This window comes from Marmota marmota, unplaced genomic scaffold (genome assembly GCF_001458135.2).
Source record: "Marmota marmota marmota unplaced genomic scaffold, marMar, whole genome shotgun sequence".
Classification (NCBI taxonomy): domain Eukaryota; kingdom Metazoa; phylum Chordata; class Mammalia; order Rodentia; family Sciuridae; genus Marmota; species Marmota marmota.
In genome coordinates, this window is record NW_026000174.1 from 16238618 (window position 1) to 16260092 (window position 21475).

At 37.6% G+C, this 21475-nt stretch overlaps 1 protein-coding gene across 9 annotated transcripts in view; it reads left to right on the plus strand.

Moving 5' to 3' along the window:
- Stim1 (stromal interaction molecule 1) overlaps positions 1-21475 on the plus strand; it is a 250668-nt gene that overhangs the window by 100307 nt on the left and 128886 nt on the right. Inside the window, exon 1 of one of the 9 annotated variants that reach the window (XM_048788167.1) lies at positions 9490-9631. The exons of the other annotated variants lie outside the window; for them this stretch is intronic. The gene's annotated coding sequence lies outside the window, so the exon portion shown is untranslated. Of the gene's footprint in view, positions 1-9489; positions 9632-21475 lie in introns of those variants that run through there. 9 annotated transcript variants of the gene reach the window in all.

Sequence of the window (21475 nt, forward strand, 5' to 3'; positions counted from 1 at the left end):
GGGGGGGGGGGAGTGACTTGAAGTCCTTGTTCTCTATCAGGTGGGGCATGAACCGGACAGTTAAGGGTATTTAGCATCAGGGCAGTCCAGAGGCCCATGGTGGTAGTTGGCAGCTGGCTGGACAAGGCATACATAGGACAGGGATCATTCAGATGGCCAAGGGTGTTGCAACTTTACTGTGTACAGTTTCCTTTTTCTCCTTGAATCATTTTTATTTTTTTAAAGTATGTTTCCAATATTTAAAACTCAACAAAAAAAGACTTACTCTACTTGAAAAAGTAGATATTATTGAGGAACCTGGGCAGGGAGAATGAAAAAAGGAGGAAAATACAGAACATTATTTGAAATCTGCTGGACAATTTATCTAATAAATATTGTTTGAGGTGGGATAGTGCCTGAAATCCTTTCTTCTGTCCATCTGGCCTTTTGTAATATTGTATTTTCTTTCTAATCAGGGAGAGGATGGTATGTGGCAGAGCCAGTTACCATTTGGGGTTGAAGATGCCATGGACCTTTGTTAGCCCTCATATCAAAGTTCACCTTTTTCTTTTTTTTTTTAAGAAACCATAAGTTGGGGTTGTGTCTCAGTAGTGGAGCACTTACCTCACATGTATAAGGCACTGGGTTCGATCCTTAGCACCACATAAAAATAAATAAATAAAGATAAAAAAAATAAAAAGGAAAACATACGTCTTCCTAATTTAAATAGGAAGTCAAAGAGAACAGGAAGGTGTTGTTTTACAATGTATTGGCTAATATGAGTGGTGAAATGTATTTGTAGCCGAAGTATTTGGCAATTCCTCTATTTGCTAGAGTGTGTAAAACTATGAGCATGGTAAGCTGAGTGAAGGTAAAGCTGCCCTCACATACTGACCAGTTCACCATGCAGCCAGCAACCATTTGATATCTGTTATTGAGATAAAATAACATAATTTACCTTTAAATTGTATATATTAAAATGAACAATTTGGTGGTTTGAAAAACAGTTTTGTGGAACTACCACTACTAATTCTAGAACATTTTTATCACCCCCAAAAGAAAGCCTACACTCTAATTAAAGCAGTCACTCCCTATTGTTTAGCCCCTGGAAATCATTAATCTACTTTGGCCTCTGTGAATTTGCCTATTCTGAACATTTCATGTAAATGAAATCATGTCTGGTTTCTTTTACTTAATAGAGGGTTAATATATATTTGTATTTTTTATGATACTGTTTAGGAGTAAAATTATTATCTGGAACTACCAAGTAGTCATTTTCCCTATCCCGAATACATAATTAGGATTGACAAACTTGGCAGTTGGAGTAGCATTCACATTAGATCTTTGGCCCATTGAATATGAGCTATCATACTGGGGAAGGCCAGTTGAAAACCTTTGAAATTACCTCCCGTTCCTCTGGCCAAAATAGTGAATTAAAATCAATACCATGCTGGACATGCAGGCACTCACCTGTAACCCAGCTACTCAGGAGGCTAAGGCAGGAGGTCCATGAGTTGGAGACCATCCTGTGCAACATAATGAGCCAGTCTCCAAAAAACCTATCCAATATTACCTTCTGGGACAGATGGCAGACATTAGTGTTATCTTTAAGTATTCGAAATGTGCAGGACAGTGGCCCTTATTTTATCTACATTTAATTCATTAGTTTTCCCCCTATGGAAAAGCCCATGTGGAGAAGAATTGAGGCTTCCTGACAACACTGGGCTGTTGATCCAGGAGAAGAGCTGTAGATTTCAGAAAGTTTCACTTGGTATCCCTCATTATGATTGCTGTGGTGGAGTGGTATCTTTGCTACAACAGGTTATAACATGGCATGTGGCTATTGTATTCTTTTCTGTCTTAGTTAAAAAAAAGGATTAAAAAGTTTTCATTTATGTAGAATAGATATTAATATAGCTTTATAGTTTTTCTAGGGCTATGTAAATACTTCTACTCTTTTATTTATAATATGGTTAGAAGAGACCTGGACCATCTGGTCATCTCATAAGACATCATTTTGACCTATTACATTGATGGCATCATGCTAATCAGACAGAATGAACAAGAGGAGGTTAGCACACTGGAGGCTTTAGTAAGGTAATGTGCTCCACAGTGGTATTTTAACACTCTTTACCAAAGTGAATATATTTGGTTTGAAAATATGTCCACAGATTCTTTGATACTTCCCAGCAAGAGGTTGGACACAATATCATCTTTATTTTATTTCTTTATTTTTATGTGGTACTGAGGATCGAACCCAGGGCCTTGCACGTGCTAGGTGGGCACTCTACCACTGAGCCCAGCCCCTGTGGCCAACAACTCAGGAGGCTGAGACAGGAGGATCACAAGTTTGAAACCAGCCTTAGCTATTTAGCAAGATCCTATCTCAAAATAAAAAATAAGTATATAAATAAATAAAAATAGGTAGGGATGTAACTCAGTGGTAAAGAACCCCTGGGTAAAATCCCCAGTGCAGAAAGAAAAAGCAAAAAACAAAACAAAACAAACAATTTCTCTCCCATTGGCTTAGCTGGACTTAGAAACTCAATTCTAGCAAGTAGAATAAAGTGAAAATGATGGTAATTGACTTCAGTGACCCAGGCATAAATGGTACTATGGTTTCCCCCTTGCTCTGTGTTTTTTGGGACATTTGCTTTGGGGGAAGCCTATCAGTATATTGTGAGGACAATCCAGCAGTCTATGGAAAAGTCCATGTGGAGAAGAACTGAGGCTTCCTGACAACACTCGGCACAGACTTGCTAGGAGTGTCAGTGGGATATTGTGATAACAAATCCCTCAGTCCCAGTCAAACTTTCAGATGGCTGAAGCTCTTTTTAAAATCTCATAAGATTTGGGTGAGAGCCTGAGACAGAATGATCATGAGTTCAAAGCCAGCCTCAGCAATTTAGTGAGGCCCTGTCTCAAAAAGGGCTGGGAATGTAGCTAAGTGCTTAAGTGCCCCTGGGTTCAATTCCTAGGACAAAACAAAACAAAACAAAAATCCAAAAAACCCATACCACCACCACCAAAAACCTCATGAGAGACTTGAGCCTAACTGCTCGTTAAACCACATTGATTCCTCAAAATCTCTGTGAGATAATGAATATTTATTGTTTTAAGCTACGAATTTCTGGGGTAATTTGTTTGACATCTTTCTTTTTTTTTTAATTTTAATTTTATTTTTGTTTGATATCCTTTATAATACCAGTTTTCCCTCTCTTTTTCATTTTATCCAATCTGGTAAATATTGGTGTTATCAAATTGTGTGTTTAATTTATGAATTTCTGATGACATAGTACAGCGTATTTTCATGCATATGAAAATACATATTAATATATAAAAAGATATTTGTATATTTAATGTCTAGATTTATTATTTTGTGATTTTTGTGGTGTTAGGGATTGAACGGTGGGCCTTGTGCATGTTAGGCAAGTGCTCTACTGCTGAGGTACATCCTCAGCTTCTATTTTGTGAAGTATTTGTTCAAGTTTTTGTCGACTTTTCCATTTGGATTGTTTTGGTATTTCTTATTGATTTGTAGGAATTATTTATATATTTTACATATAAGTTCTTTATCTTATATATATGTTGTGAATTCATCAACTTTTTCCTTCATGTTTAGCCCTTTTTACATCATGTTTAAGAAATCTTTGCCTATTTACTCTAAGATTACGAAAGTGCTCTACTAATTTTTTTTTTTTTTTTTTGTACTGAGGATTGAACCCAGGGCTTTGCAAGCACTCTATTACTGAGTTACATCCCAGTCCTTTTTATTTTTTTGTTTTGAGACTTGATTTTGCTGTTTGATCCTCCTGCCTCAGCCTCCCAAATTGCTGGGATTACAGGCATGTGCTGCTGTGCTTAAAGTCTCATTATAATTAAAGAACTGGTTTTATTAAAGAAGGTATTTCTTCTCTAGTAAATTTTTTCTTTAATGGACCTTAAAAGGCAGTTCCTTTTGTGTTTTAGTATTTAACGTAATGTAGCAAATACCCTTACCTGTTATAAGAAAGAAAACTTACTTTATTAAAAACTTCCCATGCTGTGTAATTTTTAGTAAAATATTTGTTTTTTCTAATCTTGAACAATATTTTATATATATTTTCCTGTAGTATTTGTTGAAAAATGAATGTAGTTTTAGAAGTATTACTTTTCATTATTATTCAATCCATTTTTAAAAACTGCAGCAAGAAGGAATAAGTACTCACCTGCGATATGTGCATTTTTTTTTCATTGTTAAGCAAGAAATCAACAGAGTCTTCTTGGTACTGGATTGAATATCTCCAGACTTTAAACATCACAAAAATGTTATCAAAGTTTATCTTCATATATAATTTTTATGTGTTTTTTTTTAAATTACTTAGATGGGGTCTCACTGTATTGCCCAAAGTGGTCCCCAATTCCTAGGCTCAAGAGATCCTCCTGTTTCTGCCTCCTGAGGAGCTGGGACTGCAGATACATGCCACCATGCCCAACTTTTAGATGTGTTTTTAATTATGATTGCTTTTATTTCATCATTTAATGTAAGGATCAGCAGACTATGCTTGTTTCTTTAAACAAAGTTTTATTGGAGCACTGTCCCATTTATTTGTCTACATATTGTCTGTGGTGACTTTTACATCGTATAATGACGTTAGTTATATAGAGATTGTATGGCCTGCTTACAGTCGGGCTTAAAATATTAATTATTTGGCCCTTAAAGAAAATGTTTACTGATTCCTGATCTACTATCCAAGTACAGTAAAGATGCTGTTTATTCAAGCACTTCACAGAAAAAGAAATACAAATGATCAACAAATATATGAAAAAATGTTCAACATCTCTAGCAATTAGAGAAATGCAAATTAAAATTGCACTAAGATTCTATCTGACTCCAGTCAGAACAGCATTTATCAAGAATACAGATAATAATAAATGTTGGCAAGGATATGGGAAAAAAGGTACATTCATACATTGCTGATGGGACTGCAAATTGTTGCAACCACTCTGGAAAGCGGTATGGAGATTCCTTGGAAAACTTGGAATGGAACCACCATTTGACCCAGTTATCCCACTCCTTGGCATATACACAATGAACTTAAAATCAGGATACTACAGTGATATAGCCACATCAATGTTTGTAGCAGCTGAATTCACAATATAAGCTATGGAACCAACCTAGGTGCCCTTCAACAGATGAATGAATAAAGAAAATGTGGTATATATACATAATAGAATATTACTCAGCCATAAAGAAGAATGAAAATATGACATTTGCTGGTAAATGGATGGAACTGGAGACCATCATGTTAAGTGAAAAAAGCCAATCCCCCCAAACCAAAGACTGAATGTTTTTTCTGATAAATGGATACTGATCCATAATGAGATACTGTCTCAAAATAAAAAAAGGAAGTGTTAGAGATGTAGTTCAGTGATAGAGTGCCCTGGGTTCAATCCCTAGTACTATAATCAATCAATAAATGGTAATTCTGAATATGCCACAAATTCATTGTGAAGCTTAATAAATAAGATGTCAGTGGAATATTAGCCATAAAGAAGAATGTAATTATGGAATTTGCCAGTAAATGGATGGAACTGGAAACTATTATGCTAAGTGAAATAAGCCAATCCTAAAAAAACAAAGGCCGAATGTTCTCTCTGATATGTGGATACTAACACATAATAAGGGGGGAGGGAAGAATGGAAGTTAGTTGGATTAGACAAAGGAGAATGAAGGGAAGGGTTGGGGGATGGGTAGGAAAGACAGTAGAATGAATTGGACATAGCTTTCCTATGTTCATATATGAATACACAACCAGTGAAACTTCACATCATGTGCAACCAAAAGAATGAGATCTTAATTAGAATAAGTTATACTCTGTGTATGTATAATATGTCAAAATACACACTACTGTTATATATACATCTAAAAAGGACAATTTTTTAAAAAGATGCTATTTATTGTTAATAATAAATTTAAAAATTCATACTCCAAATAGTCCTTTGATAATTTTGAATTTTTTTCATCAACTTGTTTGAAACAATTAGATTGTTTTCCTGTAGGGTAACTCATATAGAGAACTCATGATAAGGATAGAGGGTCAGCTCTATCACTTATTATTTATTTTTGTTTGAAATTTTAATATCTTTTGTTCATGGGGATTTTCTTTTTTATTTGTTTACTTATTTGTAAGCATCCTTTAAAATCATTTATGTGGTGAGGATTAATTTAGTTGGGAAAGAATAGAAACAATGATAATAAGTTAATGTACTTAGACACATATTACCCACAGTGTGTTTTAGTACCCTGAAAACGAATAAATGACTGCAGACACTGATGTTCTCCCTTGCACACTGTAAAGCTCCCACTCTATTTTGGGGATAACTGGTATATAGTATGAGATATGGAAATATAATAAAAACCTAGAAAGGGTACTATTGTTAGTCTGTATAGTTAAGTATTGGTGAAACATCATTTTTATATTTGAGATTAAAAATAAAAATAATAATAAAAAAGAGTTAAAATATTTTTTCTATACTTAATTAGGAAGTCTTGTGCATCCTACATTAGCAATGACTATCTTAATATATATTAATAATTTTTTTAAAGAGAGAGAGAATTTTTAATATTTATTTTTATTTTTTTAGTTATTGGCGGACACAACATCTTTGTTTTTATGTGGTGCTGAGGATCGAACCCGGACCGCAGCATGCCAGGCGAGCACACTACCGCTTGAGCCACATCCCCAGCCCTCTTAATATATATTGTTTGGATAAATTCCTTTAAAATTCTGAGCATAGGCATAATCCATGAATATAAATGATACAATATGATTTAATAATCGAGCTGTAACTCCAGCAAGGACTACTGTATGTGGCTAATATTGTCAGCAACTGCACATAGATAATCTGGAGGCTAAGCAAAGTCTCATTTAGATGCTTTATTTGTTTTTTACCTGTGTGGAGAGCTCTCTTTTCAAAGAAGATTTTGTATCTCTGGCTAATTGAATCAAGAATTTAACCTTAGAGCTAGCATGATGGCATATGCCTGTAATCCCAACAATTTGGAAAGCTGAGGCAGGAGGATTGCAAGCTTGAGTACAGCCTCAGAAATATATGTGAGACCCTCTGCAGTTTAATGAGACCATTCTTCAAAACTGAAAATAAAAAGGACTGGGAGCTGGGTGCGGTGGTACACACCTATAATCCCAGTGGCTCAGGAGGCTAGGCAGGAGGATCACAAATTCAAAGCCAGCCTCAGCAATTTAGGAAGGCCCTAAGCAATTTAGCAAGACCCTGTCTCAAAATAAAAAATAAAAAGGGCTGGGGATGTAACTCACTGGGTAAGTGCCCTTGGGTTCACTCTGGTACCAAAACAACCTAACATAAAGGACTGGGGATATAGCTCAGTGGTAAAGCACCCTTGGTTACCATCCCTAATAAAAAACGAAAACCAACAAACAAATTTAACTTTAGAATGGAGGATTCAGTATTGTGTCTCCCTGCCAATGTGAAACCACCTCATTGAGAGAGGTTACCATATGAGAGACCTCAGTAGGGATTTACTTTGGGGAGTTGGCAGAAGCTTAAGCATGGACTACACTACCTAGTTCAAATTCTGGGTTGCTTTTATTATTAGTTGTGTATTCCTGAGCAAGTTTACTTAACCACTTTGTGTCTGAGTTTCTTCTTATATTAAATAGGGGAGAATGGCATCCAACTTATTTGTTATGAAAAGCCAGTTAATCACATTAAGTGCTTAGAATACCATGAGGTACATGTGAAGTACTCAGTGAATGTTTTGTCATTAGTTAACTTTTTGGAGGTTCAGATTTTGTCAATTTATGAGAACATTTATCTCATATTAACCAAGTTCATGAAGCTGATGTGATAAAGCAACAAACCCAATTTTTTTTTTGTTGTTGATTGACCTTTTTTTTTTATTATTATATGTGCTGCTGAGAATAGAACCCAGTGCCTCACACATGCTAGGCAAGCACTCTACCAACTGAGCCACAACCAAAGCTCAGCAACCAATTTTTAAAAATATTTCTTATTTGAGCATCATAAATATACATAGTAATTGAGTTCATTTTGACAAAATTATACGTGCAAGGAATTTGATTGCAAGCCCCATTTCCCCCACCCTTTTCCTTCCCTCCTTCCTCTTGCTATTCTCCCTCCTCTACTCTATTAAACTTCCTTTCTTCTACATATACATAAAGGTGAAATTCCCTTTGGTATCTTTATACATGAATATAGCATGATTTTGTTGAATTAATTTCATTTAACTTCCCCTTTCCCTTCCTCCCTTTCAGTCTCCTACATCTACTCCACTGATCTTTCCTGTATCTTTATGACATCTGATCCCCTCCTCCAAAGGCTTTCTTTCCCTTATTTTGCTCTAATGTCCACATAGAAAACATTCACACTTGATTTTCAGTGTCTGGCTTATTTCACTTAGCATGATTTTCTCCATTTCCAGGAAAATATTATTATTTTATTCTTCTTTATGACTGAGTAAAACTCCACTGTGTATTTATACCACATTTTCTTCATCCATTCATGTACTGATAGGCATCTGGGTTGATTCATAATTTGACTCTTGTGAATTGTGCTGTTGTAAACATTGTATAAAATCAGTTATATAGTATGCTTATTTTAGATCTTTTGGATAAAAACCGAAGAGCGAGATGGCTGGGTCATATGGTGGTTCTGTTCGTAGGTTTTTGAGGAATTTCTACATTGCTTTCCAGAGTGGTTTCTAATTTGCTATCCCACCAGCAATTTAAGAGTGTACCATTTTCTCACATCCTTGCCAGCATTTATTATTATTCATTTTCTTGATAATTGCCAATCTAACTGAGTACAATGGAATCTTAGTGAGTTTTGATTTGCATTTCCTTCATTGCTAGAAATGCTGAACATTTTTTTGTATAGTTCTTGGACAAGGCCAGTTTTTAAGTTTACCTCAATCTAGAACTATCACACCTATTGTACTGGGAAGATCTGTACATTTTCTACCTTTGGATGGCAACATGGAATACCACATCCTAATCATAAAGATTATTGTGAACATAGTCTGAGTTAGGGATATTAATTAGATGAATCCATTGTTTTGTGTAGATGCCAAAGCAAGTATTTATTACCCTTTCCTGTGTTAAGAATTTTTTCACCTACTGGGTGTGATGGCACACACCTGTAATTCTGCCTAATTAGGCTGAGGCAGGAGGATTGTAAGTTCCTCCTGGTCAACCAGGCAATTTTGCAAGACCTTATCTTAAAATAATGAAAATAAAGAATAAAAAAGGGCTGCGGATGTAGCTCAGTGATAAGGCATCCCTGGGTTTAATCCAATAACCTGAAAAAAAAATTACTTCACCTAAAATACCAGATATTTACTTTCAACCTCTTTTGCAGTTTACCCTAGGTTCTTTTGGTTTGATCCACTCATCATGGACTTTGACTCTGAAGAGCTTGTGATGCAAAGAAGCAGGGTGCAGTGGTGGTGGTGCATGTAGCAAGTTCCTGGAGCAGCAGTGGCAGTGATATTATATTGGCTAGGGATAGTGGAGGTTGGCAGTGGAAGCAGAGGTGTCCTGATCAGACTAGTTCTGCTACCTGGTTTTAGGCGTTGTACTTGGCATCCACCCCTGGTTTTCCACTTCTCCAGGTGAGTCTGAGTTACTCTTTTGATAAGTTCTTTTTCCTGCTTAAATTAGCCAGAATCAATTTCAGTTGCTGAACTAGCAAACTAAGTTGTCTCTCAACTGAGAACCCTGATGATAGAGCAGCTATAATAGCCTGATGCATTTGTATTTGTCTGGTATTTGTCTCACAGAAGGATAGAAAGGTCATGGGAAAGCAACTAGAATGTTTGAATTTTGTTAGTTCCCTCTCTCTTTGAGGGTCACAGGATTATTATATTTTTAGGGTTTAGAATTGTGCTTGATAATTGTGCTCAGAAAACCTTTGTAGAATAAATGATGGGTACTGCCAACAAGTGTCTGTGACTCTGCTTTTTGTCAGCTTCATGGCTGACCAACATCTCTAATAAAGAATACTTTTTTTTCCCCCTGTAGTTTAGATATATTAATACAGATGTAATACTATATAACAGTCAAAGTTTACTGGTTTGGGACCCAAAAAAAAATTTTTTTTTAAAGAGAAGAGAGAGAGAGAGAGAGAGAGAGAGAGAGAGAATTTTTTTTTAATATTTATTTTTCAGTTTTCGGTGTACACAACATCTCCATTTTATGTGGTGCTGAGGATCGAACCCAGCGCCCCGCGCATGCCAGGCGAACGTGTTACCGCTTGAGCCACATCCTCAGCCCCTGGGACCAATTTTTAAAAAAAAATTTTTTAGATGTTGATGGACCTTTATTTTATTCATTTATTTATATATGGTGCTGAGAAGTGAACCCAGTGCCTCACACATGCTAGGCAAGCGCTCTACCACTGAGCCACAACCCCAGCCTGGGACTAATTGTTTTTAAATTCATTTGACTTATCTGTACTCTATGGATATTTTAGTCTAGCTCTGGAATGTGTGATTGTGTGTGTGTGTGTGTGTGTGTGTGCGTGTAGGGGAACACCTCATAGAATCCCTAAAGTGCTGACAAGTACCTGAATTTCTTCCTGGTGCAGTAAGGCAATCTGACAGTTTTCTTGGTATTCTGGAAGCAGTCTCTCTCTCTCTCTCTCTCTTTCTTCTTTCTTTTTGTATCAGGGATTGAACCCAGGGGTGCTAATCACTGAGCCCCATCCCCAGCCCTTTTGTTTTTTATTTTATTTTATTTTGAGACAGCATCTTGCTAAGTTGTTTAGGGTCTCACTAAATTGCTGAGGCTGGTTTTGAAGTTGCTATCTGCCTACCTTAGCTTTCCAAGTTGTTGGGATTACAGGTATGTGCCACCACACCTAGCTAAAAGCACTTTTTTCTTGAGTCTTCCTCATGTGACTTAGTGGAGTTAAAAAAAAGACCATTTACCCACAGAGAACTGTATACACATACACACAAATACAGAACCTTATTTAGATCTCATATCTGCCACCTGATACTTTTATGATTATGGATAAGTTTCCTACACATATTCTGCTTTGTTTTTTCTTTGATTGTAGTGCTAATGTTGGGAAAGGCAGGACATACAGGCCCTTTCTCCTCTCTTTACTCTTTTTTCATATTCAGGCAGTCAGACCTTTGTTCCAGATCTGTCTTTTCCGGAACTGTACTTAGCACCCCACATTCTTATCTTTGTTTACATTTAAGGAGCCCCTTGCTAGATCCTGTGAGATAATGGCAATTTGAGGCTGGAGGCATTGGGATTTGGAGAGGTTAAGATGGCTTCTTCCCAGTTCATTATGTTCCTTGCCTCTCTTTCTGGTGGAGTGGCTGAGGCTAGTGACATAGGGTAGTATATCTGAGATCCCTGGTCTCTAGAACGCAGTGTTTTAGATTTTGGTTTCTTATAAATCAGGGCTACGACTTTGAGATGAAGATCTGTGATCAAGTTCATCAAGATATAGGGATCATTGCCCTAGCTTTTTTGGTTTCAAATGTACAAACAAGCCTGGAGATCAATGACTTGTCCAGTGAGACTCCATGTTCAATCATGAACAAAAGGGGTATCTGAAAATATTTCCAAAGGCAAATTGAAATCCCTAGAAAAGCTAAGCCCCACTTGAGTCTTACTGTAATATAAAGCTAACAGGGTTGGAAAGAGTGTGGGATTTATTCTGTTATTTCCTTCCTTGCACCTTGGGGAGAGTGAACATCTCTGAATCCTTTTTACCTCTGATTACTTTGGTTTACTCCCATGTTTCATTATTCAGTTCAGATCCTAGTCCGCAATCTTCAGTCTATAACATACTCCAGGCCTACGTTGCTATCTTGAGCTGTAGGTTAAGAAATTTGTAGACAACAGTCCTGTGCTTCTCTGGACACGTGACTAAGCTAATAATAGATACAAAGTTCTGGGAGAGCCTCAGTTCCCCCACCCCCTTCAGCAGCCTGCCTGCTAGTAATTTCTTCAGTGCTTAGACAGAACTGACAGAGAATGGAAACAGGGCAATCTGCCCATCCCCTTTTGGGAGGCAATGCAGGCCCAAGTCTCTGTGAGTAGCTTCTGGCCTCATTTCTCTGTGCTACTTTGGTTTAAGTGAAAGTGCTCAGTGTTCCTTTAAGGAGGAAATAATACCTTTGTGCTTTAGATGATTTTTTTCCTTTTTAAATAAGTATATGTTGGCCCTCATTATATGTAAGGCACTGTATTAGGCACTTTGCATATGTTAACAATCTTCCCTACAGTCTTGTGGGATAGGTTATTCCCATTTTACAGAGGACAGTACTAAAATTTAGTATCAGTTAACTACTAAGTAAACTGGTATCATGAAGCTAATCAGATTTGAATCCAGGTCTTTTGAGTCTAGCTTTCCTAAATGATAGAGTCCCTGTTTAAAACTTTGTATAGTAATATTGGGGTAGAATGATCTGGACAGGCTACTTTGGGGACACTTGTACTATTGAATTATTTTATATAACTTAAAAAAATGGGGGCAAACTTGAAAGGATGGGAAATAGACCTAATAGTCTGTGGGCTACAGAAGTTAGTGGATGGGTTCAGTAGGATAATGCCTATCATGTGCCCTTAGTGAACCCAAGTCAGATAAGGGACTGTCAAAAAGGTTAATAAACCATATTTTTTAGTATGGCATCTATGGCACTTACAGGTGGAGTTTCTGCTTCATAACTCTATTTTATCTCTCATTACTCTTCCTATCATATAACCATTCTTTGTTCTATTGTTGACTAACTCTGCTGTTATCTTTCATGCATGGATATTTGTACACTCAAGATTCTAGTCAAAGGCACTTATTGACAGGTGTGGTGGCATATGCCCATAATCCCAGAGGTTCAGAAGGCCGAGGCAGGAGAATTGTGATTTCAAAGCCAGTCTCCATAATTTAGCAAGGCTCTAAGCAACTTAGCAAGACCCTGTCTTGCTCAGTGGTTGAGTGCCCCTAGATTCAATCTCTAATACCAAAAAAAAAAAAAAAAGTAATTATCGCTAGTTTAGGACTGAGCAGACAGTTTTGAATCCCAATTACCCCAGAACAATTTTGAACTGGAGCTCTGTTATTCATTCATACATTCTTTAATGTATTCAGTTATTCTTGTAACATATGGGGTAGTAGCTCTGTGGCAGGTGCTACACTAGGGCCTGGGATTCAGTATAACGAACAAGACAGAGTCTCCTGGAGCTTATAGTGTCATAGGGAAGGCAAAAATGAAACAAATAATCATAAGCCTGATGAGTGTCATAAAACAGAAATTAGGAATGTGATGAGAGAGGGTACAAATAGCAGGGGGACTTAATGTTGTTTAGGGTAACAGGAAAGACCTGATGTTATCTGAGGAAGTGACACTTAAGTTGAGGTTTGAAAATTGAGAAGAATTGGCTAATAAATGGGGTTAGGAAAGACAATTCTAGGTAGCAGGAAGAGTTATAGATAAAGGCCTTTCGGCAGAAAGGATAAAATCATATCCATATAGGTTGGAGTTGTGGCTCAGTGGTAGAGCACTTACCTGGTATGTGTTAGGCCCTGGGTTCCATCTTCAGCACCAAGTATAAATAAGGAAGCTACATTGCCTCCTTATTTATATGTAAAAGATCCATTGGCAACTAAAAGGTATTAAAAAGTAAAAGATCCATAAAGGTATTAAAAAAAACCACTATGTTCATAGAAGTTTATTTATTCAGCAACTATTTACATCTGAGTTATATCATGCATTGTACTGGGATTTGGGGACATATAAAACAATCAGACGTGGTCCCTACCTGCCCTGGAGAAGCTCAGTGAGGAGCAGTGATGTAACTTCTTGGTAACTATGGTGCTAAGGTCATCCTAGATCTTGGACTCAGTCTCCTAGGTCCCATATGACAGGACTTAACACCTTTAGAAAAGCTGCCTGCCCTTGAGTGTTTGGCTCAACTGTTATGCAGAGAGGACATGGACCTCAACTGAAAACTTGCAGCATTTGCTGTTATCCTTGAATTCGCAATCACCAGATCCTTGATTGATGGAACTCTGCTATAAACTGAATATTTGTGATCCCCTAAAATTCATATGTTGAAATCCTGACTTCCAGCTGATGGTGTTAGGAGATAGAGCCTTTGGAGGATATTTAAGTCATGAGGACCAAGCCCTTACAAACAAAATTAGTACCTTTTTAAGAGACCTGAAAGACCTCCCCTGCCCCTTTTGCTGTGGATGGACACAGAAAGAAGATGGCCATTTCAAACCAGGAAATGGGGTCCTCATTGATACCAGATCTTCTGGTGCCTTGATCTTGAACCACTTAGCTTCTAGAACTGTGAGAAGTAAAATTTGTTTTTTAAACCACTAAGTCTATAGTTTTTTTTTATTATAGCAGTGAAAATGAACTAAGATAAATTGGTACCAAGAAGTGGGGTATTCCTATAATAAATACCTAAAAATGTGGAAGTGCCTTGTAAGTGGGTAATGAGGAGAGCCTGGAAGAATTTGGAGATTCATGCTAATAAAAGTCTACACTGGGACTTGGGATATAGCTCAGTGTTACAGTGCTTGCTTATTATGTACAATGCAGGAAATAGTAGGGATGGGGGAAGGAGGGAGAGAGAGAGAAAGAGAAAGAGAACACGGACAGACATACATGGAAGGAGGGAAGAGGAGGAGGGAGAAAGAGCCTACAGCCTATATTCTCATAAATAGATCTTTAAAGTTTCTGGTGAGGGTTTGGAATGAAACGAAGAGAGCAGTAGAGAAAGCCTCAATCTTTTTTTTTTTTTTTAAACTTATTTATTCTACTTGGTTATACATGACAGCAGAATGCATTTTTAATTCATAGTACAGCTATAGAGCACAGTTTTTCATGTCTCTGGTTGTATACAAAGTAGAGTCACCCCATTCATATCTTCATACATCCACTTGGGTAATGATGTCCATCTCATTCCACCATCATTTTTTATCCCCATGCCCCCTCCCTTCCCTCCCTCCCCTTTGCCCTATCTAAAGCTCCTCCATTTCTCCCATGCTCCCCACCCCCACAATCCCCATTATGGACCAGCATCCACAGAGAAACCATTTGGCATTTGGTTTCTTGGGATTGGCTAACTTCACTTAGCATTATATTCTCCAACTCTATCCATTTACCTGCAAATGCTATAATTTTTATTCTCTTTTAATGCTGAGTAATATTCCATTGTGTATATATACCACAGTTTCTTTATCCATTCATCTACTGAAGGGCATCTAGGTTGATTCCACAATTTAGCTATTGTGAATTGTGCTGCTATAAACATTGATGGGGCTGTGTCCCTGTAGTATGCTGTTTTTAAGTCCTTTGGGTATAGTCCGAGAAGGGGAATAGCTGGGTCAAATGGTGGTTCCATTCCCAGTTTTCCAAGGAATCTCCATCCTGCTTTCCATATTGGTTGTACCAATTTGCAGTCCCACCAGCAATGTATGAGTGTACCTTTTTCCCCACATCCTTGCCAACACTTATTGTTGTTTGTATTCTTCATAGCTGCCATTCTGACTGGAATGAGATGAAATCTTAGAGTAGTTTTGATTGAGAAAACCTCAGTCTTCTTAGAGAATATCAAAGTAATCTTGTACAGAGTGTTGGTAGAATATAGATGGTAAAAATCATTCTGACAAGATTTCAGACAGAATTGAGATACAAGTTTTTGGAAATTAGAGAAAAGGTAATCCTTGTTATAAAGTGGCAAAGATCTGGGCACAATTGTACATACCTATAATCCCAGCAAATAAGGAAGCTGAAGCAGGAGGATCCAAAGTTGGAGGCTAGCTTCTGAGACCCTGACTCAAAATTAAAAACAAAAAGGACTGGAGATATAGCTCATTGTAGTAGGGCACCCCTTGGTTCTATCCCCAATATCATTAAAAAAAAAAAAAAAAAAGAAAAAGAAAAAGAGAAGAATTGCAAAGAATCTGACTGAATTGTGTTCATGTTCTAGTGTTTTATGGAAGGTAGAAATTGTATGCAAAGAAATAGGATAAATTTAATTGAAACAGTTTCTAAGTAAAGTTGTTTAAGATGCATCTTGGCTCCTTCTGCTTGCTTAGAGTAAAATGTAAGAGGAGAGAAATAATCTAAGGCATTGTTAAACAAAGAAGGAACTAGACATTAAAGATATGGAAAATTCTTAGCCTATGCATATTGCAAAAAAAAAAATGAGAAATCATGTTTAGAAGAGAACACTAAGAGTGTGATTTGATGAGGTTAGAATAGATGTGAACCATGACCCTAATCAGCTATCTGAATAGAAGCTAGGCATTGGGCCGGGGCTGTAGCTCAGTAGCAGAGTGCTTGCCTAGCATATGCGTGCGAGACACTGGGTTCAATCCTTAGCACCACATACAAATAAAATAAAGGCATTCTTTCCATCTACAACTACAAAAGGAGAAGGAGAAGGAGAAAGGAATTATTCTTCAAAACAAGAGAAGAATGACCCCAAGAAGAAGAAGAAGCTAGGCATTATCCTTCAAAACAAGAGAAGAATGACCCCAAGAGTAATTGAGGGTAAAAAAAGGGTAAATGAGGGCTGGCTCATTGGTTTCAAATGACAGTACTATCACCCTGTTTTCAAAAAACCGTATGATCTCTGCCTAAAGCCATGGGGAGATATGTCAACCAAATCTATAGGGGCAATACTGGTTGGTACTTTGGGGTCCTAACTCCTGTCAGGCAAAGCTGTAGGGGCATGACTGCCACCCTAGTCGGTCCTGAATGTGGGATGCCTGCCCAGAGGGCTTACAGGGCAGACACTTGAGCCCAAATGTACCATCATCATCATCATCATCATCATCATCATTTTCTTACAGTGCTGAGGATTGAATCTAGGGGCACTTAACCACTGAACTACATCCCTGGCCCTTTTTATTTTATTTTGAGACTTGGTATACTAAATTGCCAAATTTGTTATCCTCTTGTCTGTACCTTCTGAGTAGCTGGGATTACAGGTGTGTACCACCACAGATAGCTAGAGGATTATTTTTGAGCCTTAAGAATCTACTGCTGGACATGGTACATATGCCTGTAATCCCAGCACCTCTGGAGGCTGAGACAGGAAGATTGCATATTCAAGGCCAGTCTCAGCAAATTAGTGAGGCTCTAAGCAACTTAGTGAGGCCTTGTTTCAAAATAAAGGGCTGGGGATGTAGTGGTAAAGTGCCCCTGGGTTAAATCCCCAGTACCTCAGTACCGAGAGAGAGAGAGAGAGAGAGAGAGAGAGAGAGAGAGAGAGAGAGAGATATGTAGTTATGCCCATGTACAAATGTATCACAGTGAATTATGCTTATATATATAAATGATAATTCACTAATTGAAATAATAATAATAGAAGGATGATCAGTAAAGTAGAGTAAGTGGATTAGGAGAAGGAATGAGAGGAGATTTAATTATGTACATGTATGGATATGGCATAATGAATCCCACTATTATATGTAATTATAATGCACAAAAAAAAAATTAAAAAAAAAAAAAACTTCTCAGGGGCCTGGATTGTTTCTCAGTGATAGAGCGCTTGCCTAGTATGTGTAAGGTCCTGGGTTTGATCCTCAGCACCACATAAAAATGAAAATAAAGGTATTATGTCTAACTACAACTAAAAAATAATTAAAAATAAACAACAACAACAACAAAAACCCCAAACTTCTCAGCGCCTATTCCTTCTTCAAAACAAACAAACAAAAAAGATCTGGAGTTTACCTTATAGTTTGGACTTACTTGGGACTTGTTATCCCTTTCTTTTTTCCCTATTGCTCATTTTTGAGTATCGAATAGATATCCTATGCATAGTCTGCTGTTGTACTTGAAGCACATAACTTGTTTGGTTCCACAAGTTCACAGCTGAAGAGCAACCTTGAGTTCATCCATACCTGATTTAGATGATATTTAGATGAGACTTTAATTTTTAGACTTTAGAGTTGATGCTGAAGTAAGTTAATACTTTGGGGGAAAAGAAAGAGACAAAACAAAAAACTTTTGTACCTGTTTGGACATAATGAGTGTATTTTTCCTGTGAGAAAGATATGATTTTGGTGGGAGGCAAAGGCAGAATATTATAGACGGAATGTTTGTGTTCTACCCCAGCCTCCCAATTATAGGTAGAGATCCTAATCCCCAAAGGAATGGTATTAGGAAGGGTGAAGCCTGTGGTAAATAACTAGGTCATGACGGCCAAGCCCTCACAAATATGGTTAGTGCCCTTACAAAAGAGGCCCCAGAGAGCTCCCTCACCCCTTCTACTATCAGAGGACACACTGAGAAGACAGCCATCTTTGAACCAAGAAGTAGACTATCACCAGACACTGAATCTGCTGATGCCTTGATCTTGGACTTCACAGCCACCCTGTCTATGATATTTTTGTTTCAGCACACTGTATGGATGATGATATGTTCATCTATGGATTTGAGTTGATTGAAATCCAGAAATTGGTTTTTGCTTCTTACCCTGGTAAAAAACATAAACGTTTTTTGGTTGAGATAAAAACTTTTTTTTTGGTTGAGATAAAGCTACTTCAGGTTTTTGTTTGTTTGTTGTTGTTTTGGTACCAGGGATAGAACCCAGGGGCACTTACTACTGAGCCACATCCCCAGCCCTTTTAAATTTTTTATTTTGATACAAGGTCTCATTAAGTTGTTTAGGACCTTGCTAAATTGATGAGGCTGGCCTTAAACTTGCGATCCTTTTGTCTCAGCCTCTCAAGCTGCTGGGATTATAGGCTTGCACCACTGCACCTGGCTAAATTGCTTCATTTTCAGACTTCTGTGTCCCTTGGTGTCTAATATTTGTTATTACAATTGATTGTGTGGTCTCAGAACCATCCGTTGTCTTGAATAAGTCTCAGGTGGTATTTAAGTTCCATTTATCTGAGTGTCTAATATTGTTTATAGACAAAATTCCTTTTTTTAAATAAAGAATTTAACCTTTATTTTATATTTATTTGTTTATATGTTGTGCTGAGGATTGAACTCTGTGCCTCATCCATGCCAGGCAAGCACTCTACCATTGAGTTACAGCCCCAGCCCTTATAGACAGAATTCTTAGTGATTGTTATTTTGGACTGTGCATTGCACAAATCCAGGGTGTGCTATTCGCATAGGCTGTGTTGTGATTGGGGCCACCCTTCCCTAAGGATGTAACATTGCAACATTGTGTACCTGGTTAAAAGGAATGGAAGTAAAGTTATTTAAATACTGTGTGTCTCTAGTTAGATGGTTTGTATTCTTCATTCAGTACTTCCAGTAATGCCCTGAGGTAAACACTGTTACTGTTCTCATTTACAAAGGAGAAGACTGAAGTTTTGATCTAAATCAGCAAATAAGTAATGACTTAAGGTTAGAGCTCAGATTTAACTTTAATGTACTTCTTCTCCCTGCAGTTTCCTGGTATAGTTACAGACTTCAAGTCTTGTGTGTGTCATCTTGTTTCCATAGTTACTTTGACCTTGTCTGAGGCTCAGGAATGTGTCTTACTTGGGAGATAAGCTAGAGTCATTTTTTTTTCATCTAAAATTTATTTTTGTGTTTATCATGAGGAACAATACAACTTTAAATGGAGTCTTTTGTATGTGTGTGTGTGTGGTGTGTGCTAGGGATTGAACTCAGGGGCAGCATTTGACCACTGACCCGCATCCCCAACCCTATTTTGTAGTTTATTTAGAGACAGGGTCTCACTGAGTTGCTTAGTGCTTCGCAGTTGCTGAGGCTGGCTTTGAACTCGCAATTCTCCTGTCTCAGCCTCACAAGCCATCAGGATTTCAGGCGTGCACCACTGCCCCCGGCTTAAATGGAGTCATTTTTAGAGTAAATTAGTTCTGGATTTGTTGGACCATCTTTCTTATTCCAGCTCTCGCAGAATCCTCAGGAAATGGCTCACAAAAATGAGTGGGAGTAAAGAAGGCTTTGGAATTGGATTTGGGTTGTGGGAATAGATTTCTACAGATTATCTAAATTACTTGGCTGTTATAGTTGGTTGGATCTTTGTAAATTAATACTTCTTGTCCCTCTTCTAGGAACCTAAGGTTCTCTGTGCTGTCTTTCAATAGAGGACCTGTCTCTTCTAGAGATTCTGAAGCAAGTGACCTTAGAGTGGGGACAGTTTTTTTTCCCCCCACCACAGATTTGTCAGGGGTATTTATGGGATGGGAGAGAGATGTGAATGTGTAAAGGCAGGGTCCAGGGTTTGGTGGAATAGGAGGTGGGGTGTGTTATTTGTTCCTTTACCTGCTTCTCAGCATTCTTTTTTTGTCTTCCTTTCTTCTTTTGTAGGCTTTGCAGTCCTCTTTGAGAAATAGGGTCCTAAATAACCCAAGGTTACTACACTCACCTGTCCTGTGTTTCTTTTCTACCAGTCTGCTTGCTGTTCCTGAAGCATGGAAGGCCTTTTCATATTTCAAGTCTCTGTACATTTTGTTGCCTCCATAAAAACTATTCTTTTCTATTCTATCTCACATATACCTATTTCTCCTTCAAGATCCAGTTTACATGTCACCTTTTCAGTGATGTCACCTTTGATCTCTTCTTTCTGTAGAGGCAGTCACATCCACTTGTTGGCCTCCATAGCACTTTATGTAGGCCTTTTGTAATTATTCACTTAGCTGTCTGCCTTCCTTTCCATGTCTTGAGCCACTTAAGAACAAGAGGCTGAGTTAGTTTTGTGTATCTTGAGCAAACACAGTGTCTCTATAGAGTGTCAATAATTGTTGAATTGAACATTCAGTTCATCACAGTACATAAATAGTATAGTGATGCCCAAACTAGAAGTAAAGAGTTGTGTACAATTATCTTATATACCTCCATAAACTAAAAAGATGCTTTTTCAATTCATTGAATTGCGTATCTTCAAGTTCCCATAGCCCTTTCAACATGCATTGCAGTTGCTGACTTCAAGGAGAGCAGAGCACAGATATTATCTTTGCCTGTTTTGCCTTACCTTGCCCTTTACCTCATGGCACTCTGTTAAACCCCTGGGCCTGACCCAAGGAAGGAGTAAGAGGAAATGCCAGAAATGAGCCTCTCTTGGCATCCTGACTACTTGGTTCACAGGTTTGGCCCTGTGGGGCAGTGCAAGGTGAGAAAATGGAAATGAACCCATTTCCTCTAAGAGCAGCTGAAAGGGAGCTACTCCAGCTTATTATTGCCATCATGTTGCAGCTGCAGCAGTAGGGTACTGGCTGTGTTAACATTCTGGATCTATGACAGAATCAATTCTGAATTTGCTCACTTGCCCTAAGATTTCTAATAGGGCTGAAGGTCTGAAACAAGTCATCTTACACTTTTTTTAAAATATTTTTTTTTAGTTGTTGATGGACCTTATTATTTATTTATTTATTTATTTATATGTGGTGCTGAGAATTGAACCCAGTGCCTCACACATGCCAGGCAAGTGCTCTACCATTGAGCCACAACTTTAGCAATTACATTTTTTTTTTTTTTTTTTTTTTT